Here is a 23757-nt window from a genome sequence, read left to right as displayed (position 1 = left end):
TTCCGAGAATACCAAATTTCAAGCATTACATCTCACCACGGATAACGCAGTGGCTGACGGCCGTCATTCAACGACCAGGAGCAGCGGCGTTTGCGTAGAGTTGCCAGTGGTAACAAACAAGCAAGACTACGTGAAACAACCGCAGAAATCAATGAGTAACGGACGGCGAACGAATCGTTAGGACAGTGCGGCGAGATGTGTCGCTAATGGGCAGATGAACGTTGCGAGTGTCTTTGCTGACAGCGCGACATCACGTGAAGCGACTTTTCTGGGCTCGAGACCATATCGGTTGAATCTTAGACGACTGGGAAACCATGGCCTGGCAAGATGAGTCCCGAGTTGATAAGAGCGGATAGTGTTGTGCAGACTGCATGAAGGCTCGGAAACAGGTTGTCAACGAGACGCTATGCTTGCTGGTGGTTTCTCCATCGTGATGTGGGCTGTGTTTACATCGAATGGACTGCTTCCTCTGGTACAAAAGAACTGATCACTAGCTGGAAGTGGATATGTTCGGCTGCTTGGAGACTTCGTGTTCCCAAACAACGATGTAGGTTTTAAGGATCACAAAGCGCCATGTCGCCGAGCCACAATTGTTCGTTATTGATCTGAAGAACATTCTGGTCAATTCGAACTAATGATTGGCCACCCAGATCGGCCGACATGAATCCCATCGAACATTTTTGGGACATAATCGAGAGGTCAGTTCATGCACAAAATCATCCACTGGCAATACTCCTGCAGTTACGGATGACTGTAGAGGCAGAATGGCTCAGTATTTCTGCGGGGGACTTCCAACGACGTGTTGCGTCAGTGCTACTTGGAGCTGCTTCTCTACGCCGAACATAAGGACGTCCGATCAATATTAGGAAGTCTCCCATGACTTTTGTCACCTCAGTGTGTAATTGCCATATCTCAAAACAACGATTTTTACAATCCGTTGATAGTCTCCACATCATTTTGGCCGGCTGCTGTGACCGAGCGCTTCTAGGCGCTTCAGTCCGGAACCGCGCTGCTGCTAGGTCGCCGGTTAGAATCCTGCCTCGGGCATGGTTGTGTGTGATGTCCTTAGGTTAGTTAGGTTTATGTAGTTCTACGTCTAGGGGACTGATGACCTCAGATGCCCCATAGAGTCCCATAGTGCTTAGATCCATTTGAACCATTTGAACATCATTTTGAATGTCTCTGGTGCGACCGGCACAGTTGTTTTATAAAGAATATTTTCGTAAGACAGTCATTGGTTTATATCCCAGTTGGACAGACTATTTTTGGTTGCTCCAGGCTAAAAAGATTTACTGCTTTAATCCTGAAAGTTAGATGCAGTGTGTACCTGTTAAATTAATGGATGCAGCAATTGCTTAGTTGCATTAGGTTTTTTGACTGTATATCATGTATGTGAAGCAATGAGAAGAAGAATGTCCACTGTTCAGTGACGCAGTCTTCAAACGCAGAGTTATGATCGACGCTTACAAGTGAGGACGATTCATTATTCGTTGCAGTCCTCATTCATTTTGCACCTGGTTGCAGTAGTTAAGTCTTGTTTTCCCTATCTCAAAATCTTAGATAGTCTGCTAATAGATGGTGTTAACAATATTTTGCCTCATGTTAGGTTAAATTGTTGAGCTGACGGCCATAATACTAAAAAGGAAGCTAGGCTAGGATAAAAGGATACGAAAAAATCGTTTATCTATTTCTGTATGTGATTCACCTGGCAAGACTAAGGGCTTCAGACAACGTTTTACATCTAACTATACACCTTTATAGAATTGGGGTTGGAATACACTTAGTACATGACTACATATAAAAATAATTAAACTTATGATAATTAATAATATTATTAACGTCGTTTTAAGTGATTTTCGTCTTATATAACAGACCTGTCGCATAACAGTAATAAAAATGCGTGGCAAAATCGAATCCGGAGAGGTGGTTGAAAGGTTCGAGGAAGAGTGAAAAAAAATAAGATAAAGTTTCCAGATGAGATGCGGAGGAAACAAATAGAACAGGTATAGGAATGGTGAGGGAATTTGGGATAGTAGCAATCACAGAAATACTAGTTCACATTTTGACATGGCAAGACGCTAAAGTATACCGAGGGAGAAGCTACGCCGATCGAAACAGGTAATTCATTCATCTGCTCTTCGCAATAGAGCTTTTATCGGACGTACATTGCTAGGAGGTTTGTTCCAGAGTAGACCTTAGTACGCCTTTAACGGAACAGGAGAAAGATGTAGTTTTACGTATCGGCAGAGGCAAGATGCTGGACGTTTCAGATCTTTAATTGCAGTTATGAAATGACACAACCAAAGAAAAACAACTTAAAATTCAATTCAGATCAGCATGCTGCTGCCGGTATCTATGTCTATCTCGCAAGAACAGAGAGCCTGGACCCCTAGAGCTAATGTTCGAATTACAACTTAGACCTATTTAATAATGCTGTGTTTAAGAGGCCTGTCTGAATGGTCTACTGGATAAACAGTTTTTACCACAACAAAATGCAGTACTGGGGCTCTGAACAAGCATCTGGCTGCGTAATGTTCCACTGCTGCATCGAGTCTGTAGTTAACCAACTTCCTGCCGAATGCTATGGTGCTAGTCTTAATGTACGATGGGAACTGCTTGCGTTATCCGTTAACACAGCTCGTCCTCGTTTCCCGGAAGTGGAGAAAAAACACTGCCTTTAAACTTACAGCACACACAGAAAAGTGCACTGGAGTTAAATCAGTTGATCGTGATGGTCAGCATATTGTTGCACCACGTTCAATCCAAGTCGGCATATTCCTACAGAGAGACGCGATAAGTTCACGATGATAATGTAGTGGCGCTCCATCTTGCTTAAAATAATGTTCAAGCATGTTCTGGTACGATATGGCAGTTACAGCTGACTCGGAATAAATAACAGGGCTGTAAATCTTGCTACACATTATAGCGCAAAAAATCTTTACCTTAGACTAGTCCCGTAGATGTTCGATTACGTGTCGTAGCTTGTGCCCACACTATACCCGAACATTATGCCGGGCACTAACGTAGGTACGGAAGACGGCTTCGTCATTGAGCACAATTTTATTAAGAAATTCATCTTCAGTCTGCATTTTGTTAAACATTTCTACAAAAATTCAGCTCGTTTTTCTTTGTCACTTTCTCTTAGAACCTGCAACAGTGCCCACTTGTAAGGTTTGAGTGACAAGCGTTTCCGTAATACCTTCCACACTGTAACAGTAACCATACATTCAATTCTGAGCTGCAATGTCTCGTTGATTTACCTAGATTACGAATCTGCTGACCTTGTTTATTCGCTACTTCAGAGACTGCTGGTCGGCCCTGACACTGTGTCCTATGTGATACACAGCTAGTTTTGTGAAACGATTGCACCCATTAATAACAATTTGTCTTCGAGGTGGTGCTTGCGTCATTTAGCCCTGAATTATCTCTGAACTGGAGTAGCGGATTTGGATTCATGAAATCATAAGTAACACTGCGCACGGTTTCACGGTTATACGCGACTCCATGATTGTTGGAATAACTCATTCGCGCATACCACCTAGCGGGAACGTCGGGAACTAACAGTGTTAGGAGGGAATAAAACTTGATGATATACTGCATTCAGCGCTGTATCACACATTCATGTAAATTATTTATCTTTGTGACAGTTAAAGTTTACTTTTCTATAACTAATTTGTAAACATCTCGTATAAAATATCTTTTCAGGCAGAGTCTGATATTCACTACCATTTTCTAGAACCCTGAAGCAGAAACAGGCCCTCTGGTCGTGGGGGAACTGCATGGGAAATTAACTGCGTCACTCTGGGAGAGGAAAGGGTTACTTCTCGCCGCAAATCTGTTTTGGTTGTCGTAACACGTTTGAACGGCCATATTACGCAGATATTCATAAAAACACTTCGGTTAGCTCGTCAGGAGGGGAATTCATGCAATCAGGTATTCGGTCGCTGCAAATCTGGTTATGAGATGTTTTATTCATAACGCCGTAGACGTCACCGTAAATACGGGCTCTCGAATCGACTTCCCTTTTCACTTGCAGCCCCGCTTTACAGCATGGCAAACTAAACCTACACCGTCTTTTCACGTTAAGAATACGCAGCGGTTAACTTAATACAGCAAAATCGAGATTTCTGCCGTCCTGCCGCCCAGTGTTCCAGAATTCCTCTCGATTGTCTTTTGCATTTCTAAGTGGAACCAGTGTTTAATTTCCTTTTCAGCGTGTTAAATGTACGTATCTGTGAAATTCCCTTAAAGTCGTTACGGATTCAGGTGCAGAGACGTAACGTCTTGTGGAACTCATTCGTGGAAAGTTTCCTACCTTTAACTTCGGTCTCGCGAAGAAAAAGTCACAATGACATTCTATCAATGTGCAATAAGCGTTCGAGACTTTTGGTTTCTAAGAGATACAGGGAAACTGTGACGCAAGAAATTTCCAATTACAATTTGTGGCTTCAGGCAACTAATGTAACATTACTAGCGATGTTTTGCTCGTGTTATGCACATTTGGTATGCTGTGTTTACCAGCAAGACGTTCGCTGCTAAAAAATATTGCCACTGTATAGTTTTCATTATTTATCTAACTTGTCTACACGATGTGAACTATTTCTGAAGTGGTCATTAAGGCACGATTTTTCGTTGTGTCAGTAACTTTTATGCATGACATTGCTAAACCGGGCTATTCCTGAGGATTAATGAGTGCATATTCGTAATTACCTATCCACTTGGACTAGCCACTTTTTCTCAAAGAAACCATCATTCAAAAATCCTTCATTACATCAAGCAGATCAACAGTGTGCCAATAGTTCAAATGGCTCTGAGCACTATGGGACTTAAAAGCTGTGGTCATCAGTCCCCTAGAACTTAGAACTACTTAAACCCAACTAACCTAAGGACAGCACACACATCCATGCCCGAGGCAGGATTCGAACCTGCGACCGTAGCAGTCGCACGGTTCCGGACTGCGCGCCTAGCACCGCGAGAGTGCAAATAGTATTTAATAAATGCACAGAGAAGGAAAAAAGTTTCACGGAAGATTTGCACAGTCTAACTGCAAGACTACTGTCACATAAATTGACAGAAATACTTTTGTAAAACTGAATGCTCGCTCCTGGAACGGTACATGTCTCTGGAAAATAAATTCAGTAACAATGTGATAAAACCTGCAGCATAGGTATTCTGAATATCAACAGTCATAAGAACTACAATTTCATTTCCAGAGGGTCTCACATAGGTGTTATGTAATGAAAGCAACATGTTATATTAACAAGTATCTTCATTACGTGTTTAAGAGATTCAAACTAGAGAAGTGCAATACGCGTGATGATACAAGGAAGACATCACAATTGTTTCCCTTTCAGTTTCTTTACTCGTTAGCAATTCTCCATGCTGTACTTATTAGCACTGCTCGGGTATCATATAACATCACACTATACACCTATGTCGGGATGTATTTATATGTGTCATCCACATAAAATTGCTAATCAGAATTTATCTTATATTTTCGAGTTATTTATGGACAAAATCTTTTCAGTGTGTATGACTTATATTCCAAAAGGAAGCCTCACCATAGTGCCAGATTCCTGAATTGAGTAGTGAAACAACCAATGTTCCTCAGGCTATCAAAGTATACACTTTCATAATTGCATGTAGATCTCCATGTATGCTCCACATATGACCTTACCGTGTGTGTCGTAGTGTACTTCTGGTACCACTACTTTCTGCCCACTTCCGTGTATGTGGAACGACTGTCGATAAACTTGAAATGTAAGAACGTTGCTAACGCTGTAGCACACGCAATGGTAGTTGCTGACGATAGGAAAGCTATAAGCACTTTCACATTTGTATTTCTACTGTCTTAGAATGACACTTATTACTGGAACCGTTTGACATTGACTTTTACAAATTTAGTAGAGTCCTTGAAGAGATATCACATAAGAGATATCACATAATTTACAGAAATAGCCTTTCATGTTATCATTTCTGGTTTGTATTTCATTGTAAACAAAATCTAAGAAACATTTATTTCTAATGTTATTATGTTGATTACTTAAGTTTCTTGAAAGTATTTTTTGCCTTTGCGTTCAGTTTTAATGGAAACTGGGCATGATCGTAGTACAGTACAATTTTTGTTCCAAACATATAATATTTTGGAAATCCATCGTAAGTAATTAGTTTGCTGCAGCTTAAGGACAAAATAAAAGGTAACATAGGTATCAACAATTGGGGAACGAAATGCCATACATTCCATTCTCAGCTTTTCGAAAGTTTTTAAATCAGTTATTGTTGTGATTGTGCTGACGACGATCATTTTTTTTTCTAATGAACTTAAATTTGTGCGTTTCAGGTGATAGCATGTGGTGAGCTCGCTTCCAGGTCTGTGTTTACAAGAGCGCTGGTGGCAACGCCCTGAGGTATTTAGAAATGTATTTCATACTTACCTTGAAAACTTTTATTACAAATTTATGAACTTTCTACAGTTAGTTTTTCTAGTATCAATGGTTATATGGCTTTATCGTTACGTTATAATTTTTTAACTTATAGTTATATGTTATGGTTTATGTCCTTTGTGAGCAGCCGTTGAATAACTGAATATTGTAATATAATAAGGATTTATATGTGTCTAACTGATATTTAAATAGGTTACAACTAGAAATTATGAAAAAGTGTGGAGCAATCAGTCAAATTCTTCCCTGTCATCCAAACGCTGGCACTTATATTACGCTGAAAGTGAGACAGCTGTGAGTTTTACAAAACTATAATTTGGAGACAGGGTATCATAAATTTTAGAAAATATATTTACGTGCTAATCACGCAACTAGTCTCCCAAATTTCTGTTCGTTAGAGAAACATGAGGTATTAAGTCATTATAATAGCTATATAGAGGGTACAAATTAAAACAGGACAGACATGCACCGTACTGCAGTAAATGCTCTTGCTGATTATGGGTGTAGGCAGACTAATCATCTAAGGTCAACAGCCTTGTGGTCATCCCATCACTACAGAGTGAGTGTACGCCATTTTTACCTAAGAAAATTCTCTAATAGCCCACTAGTCATCTAGTGGGATGTGGAGAACAGCCTAAAAACCATATCCAGGAGGGGTGGCACACCGCCTTCGTCGTTAAACCGACGGGCGCGCTCGTACGACGTCCAACACCATTATCCGTGTCCCACTAGTGGCCACTTTAACGCATGTAGGCATACAAGCGGGAACCGAAATACTTATGAACTGTTCTCGTAAGTAGGTTCCTAACAACAGTGCAGTGAAACTTGCTGGGAGATTAAGACTCTGTACGTATCGAGACTGGAACACGAGTTACGTGGCCAGGTGTTCTACCACCTGAGCTACCTGATCACGACTCACGACCCGTGCTCACAGATCTAATTCCTCCAGCACCTCACCTCATAACTTCCAGAGATCGCAGAATTTCTCCTGCACTACTTGCGGGACTAAATCTCACGGGGAAGGCGATGCTGTATTGGTGGAAGTAATGCTGTGAATAGTGGTCGTGAGTCGTGATCGGATAGCTCAGGTGGTAGAACACTTGCACACAAAATGGAAATATCAAAAGTTTGAGTTTCGTTCCGGCTCACATATTAATCTGCCAGGAAGTTTCGTATCAACGTACATTGCACTGTAAAGTGAGAATTTGTTCTCGAAACATTGCAGAGAATTGCATGTTTACCATAATAAAGTACGAGTGGAACACAGAAAATATCATGTAGAACAATGCGGGAATTATATCAAAATATTAGAAACGTCACAATCAAGCTACAGTAGCCCATTACAGGCAGTACTGTATGGTGCTAAAAATGTTATTAGGAGGGCAAAGAGTACGTGGTGCGCAAATAGAATAGCTAATTCACAGGATAAAATTAAAACCATATGGTCAGTTGTGAAGAAAGCGTCCCTTCAGCAGCACAACGTTGACGATGTGAAGTCATTCCGTAGTAAAAATATTTCTCTTCCTGATAAATCAGATATATGTACAGTACTTAACAATCATTTTCTGAACATTACTGATGAATTAAATAAAAATTTAGTTTCAACGGGGAATCATGTAACTCTCTTGGCGAATGCCTTTCCGAGATTGATGTCTGAAATACTCCTCTGTGATACAGATAAGGGGGAGATTGAGTCAATAATTAAACCACTGAACACTATGGACTCTCATGGATATGATGGAGTGCCTAGCAGAATATTAAAGTACTGACATGCACATGTTAGCCCTGTACTTAGTCATTAATAGTCAGTTTCCTGAACGATTAAAGTAAAGTCGGTTGATAAGGAAGGAGAAAGCGATAATGTAGACAATTTTCGACCTATTTCTATGCCATCAGTGTTCGCTAAAGTTATTGAAAAGGCTGTATGTGTAAGGATAGTTGATCATTTTATATCACATAATTCGCTGTCAGATGTACAGTTCGGCTTCAGAAGTCGTTTAACAATTGAAAATGCTACATTCTCTTTTCTCTGTGTGGTACTGGATGAGTTAGACAAAAGGTTTGGAGCCCTAGGCATATTTTTTTTATTTAATGTGTAGCGTCGTCGCTGTCGGTGCGCCCTACCTGTTGCCCTGCCGACAGTCGATGTCCCGGACATCGCCGCTCTTCAGCTCTTCCAGTAAAGTGGTCCGTGTCCTGACTCACTGTGACGTAGCTGTGAGGTCGTGAACGACCGAGCCAGCGACCTGTACGTCGTATGCGTTTGATTGAATTCATCACAAAATATTACTCCAGAAGTGAGACCATTACGGAATACGGAGAGTAGCTCACAGCTAGCCCACCTCGTACTTTAACAACAGACAGCAAAAGGTTATTATTCATAGTATTGAGAATGGCTGTGATGTAGGGTCTGAGTGGAGTACAGTCAAATGGGATCATGGATCAGTGTTGGGGACACTGCTGTTGCTTATTTATATAAATGATTTGTCGTCTAGTATTAGCGGTTACTCTAAGCTATTTCTGTTTGCTGATGACACTAGCTTCGTAGCAAAGGATGTTGTGTGCAACAGTGGCTCTGTTTCAAATAGTGCAGTTCATGACATTAGCTCATGGCTTGTAGAAAGTAAACGAACGCAAAATCACAGTAAGACTCACTTTTTACAGTTCCTAACACAATTCAACAAGACCTGATGTTTTAATTTCACAGAATGGGCATATGATTAGCGAAACTGAACAGTTCACATTTCTAGGTGTTCAGATACATAGCAAACTGTCCCACAAAGCCCACGTTCAGGATCTTGTTCAGAGACTTAATGCTGCCATTTTTACTATTCGAACAGTATCTGAAGTAAGAGATCGTTCGACACGAAAATCAGCCGACTTTGCTTACTTTCATTCTCTTATGTCGTATGGTATATATTTTGGGGTAACTCTTCCCATATTAAAAGGATATTTTTGGCTCAGAAACTGGCGGTTTGGGCAGTAAGTGGTGTAAGTTCGCGAACCTCTTGTCGACCCCTGTTCACGAGTCTGGGTATTTTGACATTGGCCTTTCAATATATATATTCCTTACTGTCATTTCCTGTTAACAATATTAGCTTTTTCCTAAGAATAAGCAGCTTTCACTGGGTTAATACTCGGCAGAAATCAAACCTGCATTTGGATCGGACTTCCTAAACTCTTGTGCAGAAAAGTGTGGAGTATACTGCTGCATCCATTTTCAATAAGCAACCACAATAATTCAAAAATCTTATCTGTAATCCACGTGCTTTCAAATCGAAGCTGAAGAGTTTCCGCATGGGTCACTTCTTGTATTCTGTTGAGGTGTTGCTTGAAAACTTAAGCTGATTCTTCTCTTATACTGTTGATTGCGTTTATTCAAACGTATGGCTTCACCGTTTGGGGTTCATATACGTTTTATTTTTATCTGTTATTTCTTTTAAGGTGTAATTTCATGTACTGACACGTTCCATGACATTGGAGATTTACTCCTCAGTTTGGTCCTACGGAACTTGATGTGTAAATAAAAAATAACAATAACAGCACTGGCGGTAGCTCTTTGGATATCCTTATTAAAACTGATATAATGTGTTAGAGGATATAGGACTTCGATGGAGGCGGAAAACACGTCCATGTATTGCAAATCTCAAACGTGAAGAAAATGACGGACTTCGGACTCAGTAAAGGAAGATGTAAGTAAAAACTCAGTCATACAGTAATCACTAACGATTTTATAAAATAAATAAGATTCCTTTTGATTCGATTAAGAAGACTTCTTCCACTATCCGAAGACACAATTACCGATTTACTATGCGCCTCTGTTGCCGAGGTCAGTCTGGCCTTAGCTGTCGCCGCGGTCGCACGCTCCTCAAGATTGCTCCGTGAACGTTCAGTGTTTACGCCAGTGTTTTCGTGTTTCGTGATTGTCTATTGGCGTTTTGAACGTGAATTAAATGTTATAAATTGAGCTATTGGTCTTCGTTCGTGTCGTCTTTCTACATAGTGGCGTTGGGATTTCGGCGTTGTCCGAAATTTTTTCGCTGCAGAACACACGGCAAACTCCGTGAGAAAAAACACCGTGATTTTCACCTTCGACAAGTACACCCATCGGGTACAGCCCTCTGCACTTGAAATGCACGACTGGATTGCCGAGGTAATTGGCCTTCATTCTGAATCTGTTCATACCATGCAACTATGATGAATACTGCATTTTTGTAAAGGTTAACGATCCCGTGAGTGTAGACCGCTTTCTGGCAAAAATTTGGTTATGAAACAGAATTTATACAACGTGATGGTACTAAAAGTACTGTAAAACTCAGGAATTCCGAGTCTGTAATTAGAAATGTTAGGGTTTTGAATATTCCCATAGAAGTAGACTACTCGAAAATTAAAGATGTCCTTTCAAAGTATGGGGTTGTCAGACAAATAATCAACGAAAGGTGGGTTCAAATGGTTCAAATGGCTCTGAGCACTATGGGACTTAACTACCGTGGTCATCAGTCCCCTAGAACTTAGAACTACTTAAACCTAACTAACCTAAGGACATCACACACATCCATGCCCGAGGCAGGATTCGAACCTGCGACCGTAGCGGCCACGCGGTTCCAGACTGTAGCGCCTATAACCGCACGGCCACACCGGCCGGCAACGAAAACGAAAGGTGGGCTTCGCATTTAAAGCTGCAGTGCTTTAACGGCATTTGCTCCGTGGAGATGGAAGTGAAGGCAAACATTCCCTCCCACATCTTTGTTGACGGGCACAAGGCGCACGTTATTTACTCAGGGCAAACCCCTACATGACATGTATGTAACGAGTCTGGTCACCTCCGTCAGGACTGCCCTCGCCGTGTTTTTGTGCTAAAAAAATAACCTTACGCAATGCCGGAAATTAACACTCAACGATTTGTTGCCAGCTAGCAATACATCAGAGCCGGCGGCTGTCGTGGATCCTGTTACTGCCTCTGAAAATTTTGCACTTAATGTTAATGAATTTCCGTCTTTAAAACCTGCTCCCGTGACAGCGAGATTCCCACTAAAAAGCGTCCTCTAGAGGACACTGAAAAAAAAATGTTGATGAGGACTCTTCCTGTGAAACACCCACTGCCAGGCAGCCGAAGCCAAGTCCTGAAGATCTGTTGGAAGTGGGAAAAGATGAAACGCAGGTCGATGTGGCTCCCACTTCCGCACAAGGAATTATACTGCCACGAACAGATAGTGACGCAGCTGGTAGTGACCTTTCACAGAAATGTGACCCTGAGTCTGAGGTCACAGCTGCAATAACCGCATCAAGTGCACAGCCCATAGAGTGCTAACAGTACGAGGAAGTACCAAGTAAACAACCTGCAGACTCTAGCGCAACACCGCGCCGAAGGAGGTAATAAACAAGCATCACCGCCTCGCCAGCAAGACAACACAACAGACAACACGCCGGAGACAAATATTGACGACACGCAAGCCACCGCCGTTGCGCCAGACGGCCACCGTCGGAGGCTGCGACCGAAACCAGGTCTTGCTGTCACGCGTCATCAAGCGAAAGCCACACCAGAGAAGAAAGAAATCAAGAAAAAGAATATTAAATATGAAGTCATCAGGGCCAACACTGACAAGGAGAAAGAGAAAGACCACAGTGGCTTATAGCAATGAATTGTCAGGATTTCAGGATAATTTTCTTTTCAAGCACTTTGTTTGAAAGCAGTAAAAATATTTCTAGGAAGTTAGTACATGTAATGGGCACACAGCATGTAAAGATCGTGACTTGTAGAGAAACACGTTGCTGCTATAATCATACCGATCCTCATCCAAAATAGCTTCTTCTGATGTGTCTGTGATGCAAGCTTATAGCATTACTACTGTTAACATTAATAAAATACAGTAACCCTTGAAATTGGCAGCACTAAAAGAATTCTTGTACCAGTCTGGGACAGATATCGAGTTGCTACAAGAAGTTGCGATAACGGAATTTCGGATCCCAGGCTTTTTTTAAATAGTTAATGTTTCTACGGAAGCCAATATCGCTACAGCCATTCTTATAAGGGAAGGCATTCCGGTGACTGAAATCGAACGACTAGAATCAGGAAGAGCCATAGGCATAAAAATTTTCGACGTGACCGTACTTAACCTTTACGCCCCATCAGGAAATTCCCATAAATTGGATCGTGCGAAGTTTTTTCAAGATGAACTATTTATTGAGGAAAAATCCGTTTTCTCTTATACTAGGTGGAGATTTTAACTGTGTTTTAAACCAATTTCAACCACTCGCCACACTTAAAAGGGATAGTAAGTGATCTACAACTTAAGGATGTGTGGGAACTTCAGCACCCGACGTCAGTCGAGTTCACGTATATAACCAGCCACTCCCGCAGCAGCCTAGATAGAATTTACGTGTCACCAAATGTGCAAAATTATTTATTAAACGTTGAAACTGCTCCCGTGTATTTTAGCGATCACAATACACTTTTAACTTGCTTTAATTTAAGTGTACAGTCAACCCGTCGGTTCGGAGGCCAATGGAATTTGAATATCTCTGTTTTAACTGACGAAGAACTGGAACAGGAAATAAGAAAATGGCTCTGAGCACTATGGGACTTAACATCTGAGGTCATCAGTCCCCTAGAACTTAGAACTACTTAAACCTAACTAATCTAAGGACATCACACACATCCATGCCCGAGACAGGATTCGAACCTGCGACCCAGGAAATAAGAGTAGCGTGGACTATGTGCCTCCGCACAGCAGACAAGCACCCAACAGTCATTGACTGGTGGACTAGGAGGTCTAAACCAAGGCTGTGGAAAGTTCTCATGCAGTATACTGTAGCGAGGCTCTGGGAGTTGAGGAATACAATGGAGTTTTATTATAAAGTTTTAAGAGTCTTGTATCAACAGGCACATGACATAATTCGCCTGAATGATATCAAAAAAATAAAAGCCAAGTTATTCAGCATTAAACGGCAACAGATGGAGGGACTAACAATTAAATAGAAAGTCACATCAGTAGTAGCAGATGAAACAGCTTCTCTGTATCACTTGGTGCGGCATGCTAAAAACAGACGTCAAATTTTATTGATGAAGTCCAGACGCATACTGGTACAAGGCTCACATTACAGAAAGAAATACTGGACGAAGTCCACAGGTACTATGACGACTTATATGCCCCTACCACATTGGACGATGCAGCTCCCGAGGACTTTCTCACTATTTTAGGTCCACAATTGTCGGAAACAGAAAGCGCTTACATCCTGTCACCTATTACTAAATATGAATTGCATGACGCAGTGCGTAACTCACCTCTCAAAGAATCTCCGGGACTTGATGGCCTCCCTGTGGAGTTTTATGCCTGCTACTGGTCTATAATTGGGAACAAGATCACTTCCATGGCGAATGAAGTCCTGAACGGAAAAGCGGTCCCTGCAGAGTTTAAGGAAAGTAAAATAGTACTGATTCCTAAGAGTAAAGACAAAACCAACTTAAACAATTTTCAGCCTCTTTCGCTACTAAATTCTGGTTACATAATAATTTTGCGTATTATCAACAAAAGACTCCCTGCCTTTTCCAACAAAAGATTGAGTCATCATCAATCTTGTTCTCCAACCAGAACAACATTCGAAAGTCTATCTGCATACAGAGACGTCATTGCAATTACCTCAGTGACAAGTATAAAATGTGCTTTAATCTTTGTAGATTTCAACAAAGGTTTTGACCGCGTTAGTCATAGATACCTCTTTGCGAAGCTGTCAAGAATGGCTTTCCACCCTCAGATTGTCAACATGCTAACAAGTGAACCTCCCCATCGCACCCCCCTCAGATTTAGTTACAAGTTGGCACAGTGGATAGGCCTTGAAAAACTGAATACAGATCATTCGAGAAAACAGGAAGAAGTTGTGTGGAACTATGAAAAAAATAAGCAAAATATACAAACTGAGTAGTCCATGTGCAAGATATGCAACATCAAGGATAGTGAGAGGTCAGGAGCGCCGTGGTCCCGTGGTTAGCGTGAGCAGCTACAGAACGAGAGGTCCTTGGTACGAGTCTTCCCTCGAGTGAAAAGTTTAATTTTTTATTTTCAGGCAGTTATTTTTCGAAGCTGCACAGGTACACAGAGCATTATTGTTTACGTGATCGTGTGTCAGTTATCAAAGTTCAGGCACTCAAAACATAATCAACTTCGCTCTCCAAAATTCCAGGACGTGTTCACAATTTGACGGTCTACACACGGAAAAATTTGAAAACGTTAAAAACATATGTTTTAACAGAGCACAGGGAAAACTGTGCGACTGTGAAACTGTTGCATTCATATGTTGCAGTTTATGTGATAAACTCTTATGTTTTCATCACTTTTTTGGCAGTGATTATCACATCCACAAGAAAACCTTAATCGGGCAAGGTAGAAGAATCTTTTTACCCATTCGCCAAGTGTATAAGTTTGGTGGGTCGACAACATATTCCTGTCATGTGACGCACATGTCGTCAACAGTGACGTATAGAATATATCAGACGTGTTTTCCTGTGGAGAAATCGGTTGACCTATGACCTTGCGATCAAATGTTTTCGATTCCCATTGGAGAGGCACGTCCTTTCGTCTACTAATCGCACGATTTTGCGGTGCGGTCGCAAAACACAGACACTAAACTTATTACAGTGAACAGAGACGTCAATGAACGAACGGACAGATGATAACTTTGCGGAAATAAAGAAAGTAAACTTTTCACTTTAGGGAAGAATTGAACCAAGGACCTCTCGTTCCGCAGCTGCTCACGCTAACCACGGAACCACGGCGCTCCTAATCTCACCTTATACTTGACGTTGCCTATCTTACGCATGGACTACTCAGTGTGTATATTTTGCTTATTTTTTTCACACAACTTCTTCCTGTTTTATCGGGTGATCTGTGTTCAGTTTTCAAGGCCTATCCACTGTGCCAACTTATAACTAAATCTGAGGGGGGTGCGATGGGGAGGTTCCCTTGTAAGAAATATTGCAACAGATAAAAATGCGAAAATAGCAATCAATGGCCAAACATCTAAACCCATACAGATAAGACTAGGGGTTCCACATGCAGTCCCTTATCTATGTTTTTATTTTCCGTATCTTTAGAGCCCGTTCTCCGCACTGTCCACGCAAGATTAACAGGCGTAACCATGAGTGGTGAGGAAACCGTCATACGAGCTTATGCTGACGACGTGGGTGTTGTAATAAGGAATAAAGAGGAGACAGTTACACTGGAAAGAGAAATCCAAAAGTATTGTCTAGCGTCGGGAGCGACAACAAATGAAAACAAAAGCAAAATATTGAATCTACGCGGCCTAGATCACCTCCGACTGGCATGGGCAAAACAAGACAACAAACACAAAACTTTGGGAATAACCTTAATGGCATGTCCGATGAGAATGGCTGTTTTTAACTGGGTGGAAAATAGGAGGAACGTTCATGGTGCTGTAATGGAGAAAATCCATCGAACTATGGACCAGGTGCAAAAAGTCAGATTCATCAACTCCTGCATTTTGACTAAAGCGTATTTCACTGCGCAAGTATTTCCTATCCCCAAACTAGTAGCGAAAGGGATCATGGCCACTGTTACCAATTATTTATGGCGAGGAGACATATTCAGGGTTGGTGCGACTACCGTTATACTGGATGTCAGAAACGGGGGCCTCGGTTTGGTGGATATTCGAAAAAAAGCGTCTGCTCTGTTCCTCAAACGGACTTTCCACATACTCAGAGAACTTCCACAATGAATAACCGCAAATCTCTTTGAGGCTGTGACACCCCATAGCCTGCAAGCACCGATCGATGTGCGAAGAATTAATACCCGTCTGCAGTATGTGAGGAACGTCTTCCTCGAAGCAAGTTATCTTAGTGACGAAATCAGAAGCAACATATGTATCACAGCGCGCGACATCATACTTGAAAGGAAGTTAAATGAGGGCAGAAACAAAATTGTAAAGAAATTCCTTAATTGTGACTGGAAAGCTGTATGGCGGAACATCAACTATGCCGGGCTATCTACAGACGCTATTTCCGCATGGTACAAAACAGTTAACAATGTCATCAGCACCAACGAGAGACTATATGAGATTAGTTTAAACCAGACACACCTTTGTGGAAAATGCAATCTGGTGGATACACTCATCCACAGATTGACCTGTGGCGGCAATGTGAACAACTGGAATTGGATCAGGCAACAAATCGCGTATCTCACCAGATCCTCGACGGAATATATAACGCCATCGCTCCTCCTGAGACCAGACATGACATACTTTCCGAAATGAAAAACCAACGACATTAGCTGGTTACTGGGAAAATATGTTAGTTATGTCATCAACAAACTTGGGTCGGACAACGAGACAGAATTCGGCGTTTACATGAAGTGTGAATACGCAAAAATCAGCACGTATCGCAACCACAAGAAGCACTACGGCAACATGCTGAAGATCATTTTTGAAAGAATGGGTGTCGGTTAAATATGTGGAACCACTACAACACCTTGAACGAGAACGAACAGAAGAAAATTAAAAGTCACTTGTGTTGATATTATTATTTACTATTACCTTGATTCCGAAACTTCTATGTTATGCGAAGAGTTTTTTTTTCAAAACATTTTGTTCAGATTTACTCGTGTTCGACTTCCAAAGTATTTGTGTGATTCAAGAGAATTGTTAAGTTTTATCAGTGTTCAGTTTCTACTCAGAGAAGAGGTTTCTTTGTCTTTATTATATCGGAGAATGGGAGTTTTGTGTTAAGATTTCTGGACACGTAGTGCTATGACCCAACAGAGGACATGAAAAAAGGGGTGGGAGGGGTTTGGTCCTCGACGCACTGGCAGTGCCGTGAAGAGACCCCACAACTAGCGCGGCGTGTCACTACGCCATTGTCTCGGATTGAGTCCAAAAACTCGCAGCAGTGTCTCATAAAGTAACATATTGTGGCACTCCTGATGGTGATCCGTTCCTCAAATGGAGACGTTAAGTTTGGCGGTCCCCTTGGTGCCATTAGAGAGAAGTAGGCTCCATTATACGAAGGTGATTCAAATGAAAACCTTAAATATTTTTTAAAAATATTATTTATTGTGCAGAAGTGGTACAAAGCTGTATCACTTTCAACATAATCTCCCCCATGCTCAATGCAAGTCCTTCAGCGCTTACAAAGTGTTGTAGTTGGCTGAAGAGCCAACACCGTGTTACGAAAGGAGGCCGAAATGCACGCGTTTTAGCTCACGCAGGCTGGCGTGAGGAGGGAAGAACTACACTAACGTGAGGTCTGGAAAGTGACAAGGAATGAGAGTGCAGAAATCGAACATAATTAGTTAGTTTCTTAACTTTAATCCATTAATGAGGAATGTCGCTCTTGACGGTACATGATTCAATCTCACCTGTTCAGAAGACGTATAGTGACTGAATATGGCGCTTTGCTAGATCGTAGCAAATGACGTAGCTGAAGGCTATGCTAAACTGTCGTCTCGGCAAATGAGAGCGTCTGTAAACAGTGAACCATCGCTAGCAAAGTCGTCTGTACAACTGGGACGAGTGCTAGGGAGTTTCTCTAGACTAGACCTGGCGTGTGGCGGTGCTCGGTCTGCAATCACTGATAGTGGCGACACGCGGGTCCGACATATACTAACGGACCGCGGCCGATTTAAAGGCTACCACCTAGCAAGTGTGGTGTCTGGCGGTGACACCACACAAAGTGCATAAATTCCTTTCGAAATAAATTATTTTGGTAGTCCGCGCAATCACTCATGCACCGCGTGGCGTACCTCTTCATCAGAACGGAACTTCTATCCTCACATTGCGTCTTTGAGTGGTCCAAACATATGGAACGCTTGGGGCAAGGTCTGGTATGTATGGTGGATGAGGAAGACACTCAAAATGTGTGATTGCTGCAACTGTTGTATGGGTAGTGTGGGGCCTTGCATTGTCATGTGGCAAAACGACACCTGCTGACAGCAATCCACGTCGCTTTGGTTTGATTGCAGGCCGGAGATGATTTTTTTAGGTGATTTGTGTATGATGCACTGGTGACAGTGGTCCATCTAGGCATGTAATGCTCCAAAATGACGCCTTTTGCGTCCCAAAAGAGAGTCAGCATAACCTTCCCTGCTGATGGTTCTGTTCTAAACTTCTTTTGTTTTGGGGATGAGGAATGGCGCCATTCCTTGCTCGCTCTCTTCGTTTCCGGCCGGTGGAAGTGAACCCAGGTATCGTCCCCAGTAACGATTCTTGCAAGTAAGCCATCACCTTCTCGTTCAAAGCGCCGAAGAAGTTCTTCACAAGCATCAACACGTCATTGTCTCATTTCAGGAGTAAAAAAAAAATATGGTTCAAATGGCTCTGAGCACTTATGGGACTTAACATCTGTGGTCATCAGTCCCCTATAACTTAGAACTACTTAAACCTAACTAACCTAAGGACATCACACACACCCATGCCCGAGGCAGGATTCGAACCTGCGACCGTAGCAGTCACGCGGTTCCGGACTGAGCGCCTAGAACCGCTAGACCACCGCGGCCGGCTTCAGGAGTCAGCAGCCGTTTCACCCGCCTTGCAGACATTTTGCGAAACTGGAGCACATCATGCACTATGTGGTGTGCTGACCCATGACTAATCTGTAAACATGCTGTAATCTCATTCAGTGTCACTTGGCGGTTTTCCTTCTCTGTGGCTTCAATTGCTGCAATGTTCTGTGGAATCGCAACTCGTTGTGCCTGACCTGGACGAGGAGCATCTTCCACTGAAGTCACACCATTTGCGAACTTCCTGCTCCATTCGTAGACTTGCTGTTGTGCCAGACATGCTTCACCGTACTGAACCTTCATTCGTCGATGAATTTCAATAGGTTTCACACCTTCACTACGAAAAACCGGATAACAGGGCGTTGTTCTTCCCAGGTGCAAGTCGCAAGTGGGGCGGCCATCTTTATACTGATACTGCGACGGTATGTGTACATCTGCACTATGCGGCTACCTACAGGCCATTCTGCACGCTGTTTGTTGCACGCTTACCAACTTACAGGATAAAGGCGTGAAATTTCGATTTGTTATTACAAATTTAAAGTTATGATTTGACTCACTCTCGTATAAACATAACAGTGCACTATACATAAATCCTTAGAACCCACCTGAACACAAATACTAACACGAAACTGCTCTCACATATATGTAAGGAGAGGGAGCAATGTGTGCGGAAGAAGAGCACTGTTTCCGACCATGTCACTGAATCTACTCGGTACGATACTTCCAGCAAACGACGCTTTACGACATTTAATTTAATTTTTACGGAGGTATTACTCTTTTCAAGCTATGAGTGAGTTGTTAAAACAAAATAACGAAATATTCATAATCACCAACTTTTACAATGAGAACGTACATCTCACTGTCGCGAATACCTTAAGTTTCACGTGAGTATAACCGATGTCCGCAGAACAGATCGGGACGATGCCATTGGCAGAGGATGACACGGTGGCCATTGTGTATAACTTGACTCGTCAGAGTGAGTCCGCGGTGCTCGTTATGTCGTTCTCTGCTGACAACACAAGCACCAGGAAAGGGTAACCGAAGTGCCTTAGACCCCTCACCAACTTGGGCATTTGAGCGTTATCTCGATTCGACGAATGAATGGAAAATATGCAGAGAAGCATCGATACACATGTTTACCGTAGCACCTCACGGTTTTCAAGTTTTCTAAAGCTATGAGTGTGTACCACGAAAAGGTCACTCCGCTGCGTCCAGTAACTGCAGGACATGCCATTCTCTTTTAAATATTTTTCGAACATGTTAAATTGCAGAACACGTCAGTGGTAGACTACAAGAGGCCGCTTAGAAGTATCTCACTGTATAAATAGCATTTGAGTGTAGTATATGCAACATTTTGTGATATTTTTCAGTTTCAAACAGTGATAATAATAATTCTTCTAGTTGTTCTGATAATTTCCGCCATCTACAGGCCCGGCTGTTTCAACTCGACTCTTCCGATTTCTTGTGCTCGGATTTTAGTTTTAGCACAGTATTATCGCATTGATTACTTACGCTGTTACTTCCCCATCTAACTGTAAGTCCATATTTCACCTGTTTTTAGTTTCGGCTTTTCGGCGAAACCAAGGTGCTCCAGGAATTTCGTCTCGACTGGAATGCGTTTCTGTGTTATACAAATTTATTGCAAGTCTGTTTTTACGTCCGTGAATCACGCCTCTGTTTCATTGTTGGTAAAGTTATCAGAAGATGTGAGTGCTCAAGTATTCCTATGATCAAGATACACTGTTGGACCTTAAAATTCCGACCACAAAAACGAAAGCATATGACAGAATTTTACTTGCCATGGTGTATACTATGTAGCAGTAAGAATACAAGATAAAATTCATAGGGTATTTGAAAATACACAGAGTGCAAAATTTAATTCCCGGCGGGGTCAGGGATTTTCTCTGCCTCGTGGTGACTGGGTGTTGTGTGATGTCCTTAGGTTAGTTAGGTTTAAGTAGTTCTAAGTTCTAGGGGATTGATGACCATAGCTGTTAAGTCCCATAGTGCTCAGAGCCATTTGAACCATTTGAATTTTTTTGCAAAATTTAGGACACACACCTGCGAGCCACGCGGGATTAGCCAAGCGGTCTAACGCGCTGCAGTCATGGACTGTGAGGCTGGTCCCGGCGGAGGTTCGAGTCCTCCCTCGGGCACGGGTGTGTGTGTTTGTCCTTAGGATAATTTAGGTTAAGTAGTGTGTAAGCTTAGAGGCTGATGACCTTAGCAGCTAAGGCCCATAAGATTTCACACACATTTGAACACTTGCGAACACTGACAGCAACAACAGCTGTCACACAGCTGGTCATCAGGTCAAACTGAACTTCGATGACAGACATTGCTAACCGATGTACAAGGGCCGTTAATTAGGTAAAGCAACACATTTTTTATCAGCCAGTTGCGCTTGAAAAAATGCGGAATTTGTTTTGGGACATATCGAAACATTTCTGATTCAGCCGCTGTAGTTTCTTGAAGTTCCGATACGCGACCGCGCTATACGCAGCTTCAAAATGGCGCCTGTGATGAAAGTGCCCTTCTAGCAGAGAACTGTCATTGAGTTTCTTTTGGCGGAAAACTAAGGCATTGCATGTATTCACAGGCGCCTGCAGAATGTCTACGGAGACGTGGCTGTAGACAAAAGCACGGTGAGTCGTTGGGCGAGGTGTCTGTCATCATCTCAACAAGGCCGCGCACTTCGGTCTGATATCCTGAGGGACGCCCGGCCACTCACAGCTGTGACTGCTGTAGCGTCAGAACAAGTGGAACACTCTCATTCGAGGTGATCTAAGGGTCACATTGAAACACATCGCTGCACAACTGGACACCTCTGTTGGTAGCGATGACACTTGCGTCCACCAGTTGGGGTACCAGAAGGTGTGTGGCCGCTGGTTCCTCCCCAGCTAACGGAAGGTCATAAAGAGCAACGAAGGACCATGTGTGGGAGATGCTTGCGCGTTGCGAGGCTGATAGTGACCATTTCTAGTCGAATCTCGTCACAGTCGACGAAACAGGGAGTGGCGCGGCACCACCTCTCCTCCGAAGAAATAGTTCAAACCTGAACCCTCAGGCTGTAAAGTCATTGTGACAGTATTTTGGGACTCTGAAGGGGTTATTCTGTTTGATGTCCTCCATCACGGTGCAACTATCAACTCTGAAGCGTATTGCGCTACCCGCAAGGAACTGGAGAAACTGTAAATAGGCTGTTTAGGTTTTTATGTTGGTAACGTCGCGTAGCGCTCTGTATGAAAATCACTGACTGTGTTGTGTGCAGTCTGTGGCTGGTTTGCATTGTTGGAGTATTTGCCATTGTAGTGTTGGGCAGTTGGATGTGAACAGCGCGCAACGCTGCGCAGTTGGAGGTGAGCCGCCAGCAGTGTTGGACGTGGGGAGAGAGATGGCGGAGTTTTGAAAGCGGATGATCTGGACGTGTGTCCATCAGAAAGAGTAAATTTGTAAGACTGGATGTCATGAACTGATATATATAGGGCTATTACAAATGATTGAAGCGATTTCATAAATTCACTGTAGCTCCATTCATTGACATATGGTCACGACACACTACAGATACGTAGAAAAACTCATAAAGTTTTGTTCGGCTGAAGCCGCACTTCAGGTTTCTGCCGTCAGAGCGCTCGAGAGCGCAGTGAAACAGAATGGCGACAGGAGCCGAGAAAGCGTATGTCGTGCTTGAATGCACTCACATCAGTCAGTCATAACAGTGCAACGACACTTCAGGACGAAGTTCAACAAAGATCCACCAACTGCTAACTCCATTCGGCAATGGTATGCGCAGTTTAAAGCTTCTGGATGCCTCTGTAAGGGGAAATCAACGGGTCGGCCTGCAGTGAGCGAAGAAACGGTTGAACGCGTGCGGGCAAGTTTCACGAGTAGCCCGCGGAAAATTGGCTCGTGCCACAACTGGAGACCGACAGCGCCGACTTCATCTTTCAACAGGGTGGTGCTCCACCGCACTTCCATCATGATGTTCGGCATTTCTTAAACAGGAGATTGGAAAACCGATGGATCGGTCGTGGTGGAGATCATGATCAGCAATTCATATCATGGCCTCCACGCTCTCCCGACTTAACCCCATGCGATTTCTTTCTGTGGGTTTATGTGAGAGATTCAGTGTTTAAACCTCCTCTACCAAGAAACGTGCCAGAACTGCGAGCTCGCATCAACAATGCTTTCGAACTCATTGATGGGGACATGCTGCGCCGAGTGTGGGAGGAACTTGATTATCGGCTTGATGTCTGCCGAATCACTAAAGGGGCACATATCGAACATTTGTGAATGCCTAAAAAAACTTTTTGAGTTTTTGTATGTGTGTGCAAAGCATTTTGAAAATATCTCAAATAATAAAGTTATTGTAGAGCTGTGAAATCGCTTCAATCATTTCTAATAACCCTGTATATATATATATATATATATATATATATATAGATAGAGAGAGATAGAGAGAGAGAGAGAGAGAGAGAGAGAGATTTTTTAACACTATTAAGGTAAATACATTGTTTGTTCTCTATTAAAATGTTTCATTTGCTAACTATGCCTATCAGTAGTTACTGCCTTCTGTAGTTAGAATCTTTTATTCAGCTGGCAGTATTGGCGCACGCTGTATTGCAGTAGTTTGAGTAACGAAGATTTTTGTGAGGTAAGCGATTCATGAAAGGTATAGGTTATTGTTAGTCAGGGCCATTCTTTTGTAGAGATTATTGAAAGTCAAATTGAGTTGAGCTAAAAGTATTGGTTGTCAGTGTAGTGTTGAATAGAACAAGTAAAGAGAGAAATGTCTGAGTACGTTGAGTTCT

At 42.5% G+C, this 23757-nt stretch overlaps 1 long non-coding RNA gene across 1 annotated transcript in view; it reads left to right on the top strand.

Annotated features, from left to right (window-relative positions):
* Positions 1-23757, top strand: part of LOC126092218 (uncharacterized) — a 763777-nt gene that overhangs the window by 372169 nt on the left and 367851 nt on the right. Inside the window, exon 2 of the long non-coding RNA XR_007521312.1 lies at positions 6341-6407. This is a non-coding gene — a long non-coding RNA (uncharacterized LOC126092218). The remainder of the gene's footprint in view (positions 1-6340; positions 6408-23757) is intronic.

This window comes from Schistocerca cancellata, chromosome 7 (genome assembly GCF_023864275.1).
Source record: "Schistocerca cancellata isolate TAMUIC-IGC-003103 chromosome 7, iqSchCanc2.1, whole genome shotgun sequence".
Classification (NCBI taxonomy): domain Eukaryota; kingdom Metazoa; phylum Arthropoda; class Insecta; order Orthoptera; family Acrididae; genus Schistocerca; species Schistocerca cancellata.
The sequence above is the reverse complement of the archived record's forward strand: the minus strand, read 5'-3'. Positions and strand labels throughout refer to the sequence as shown.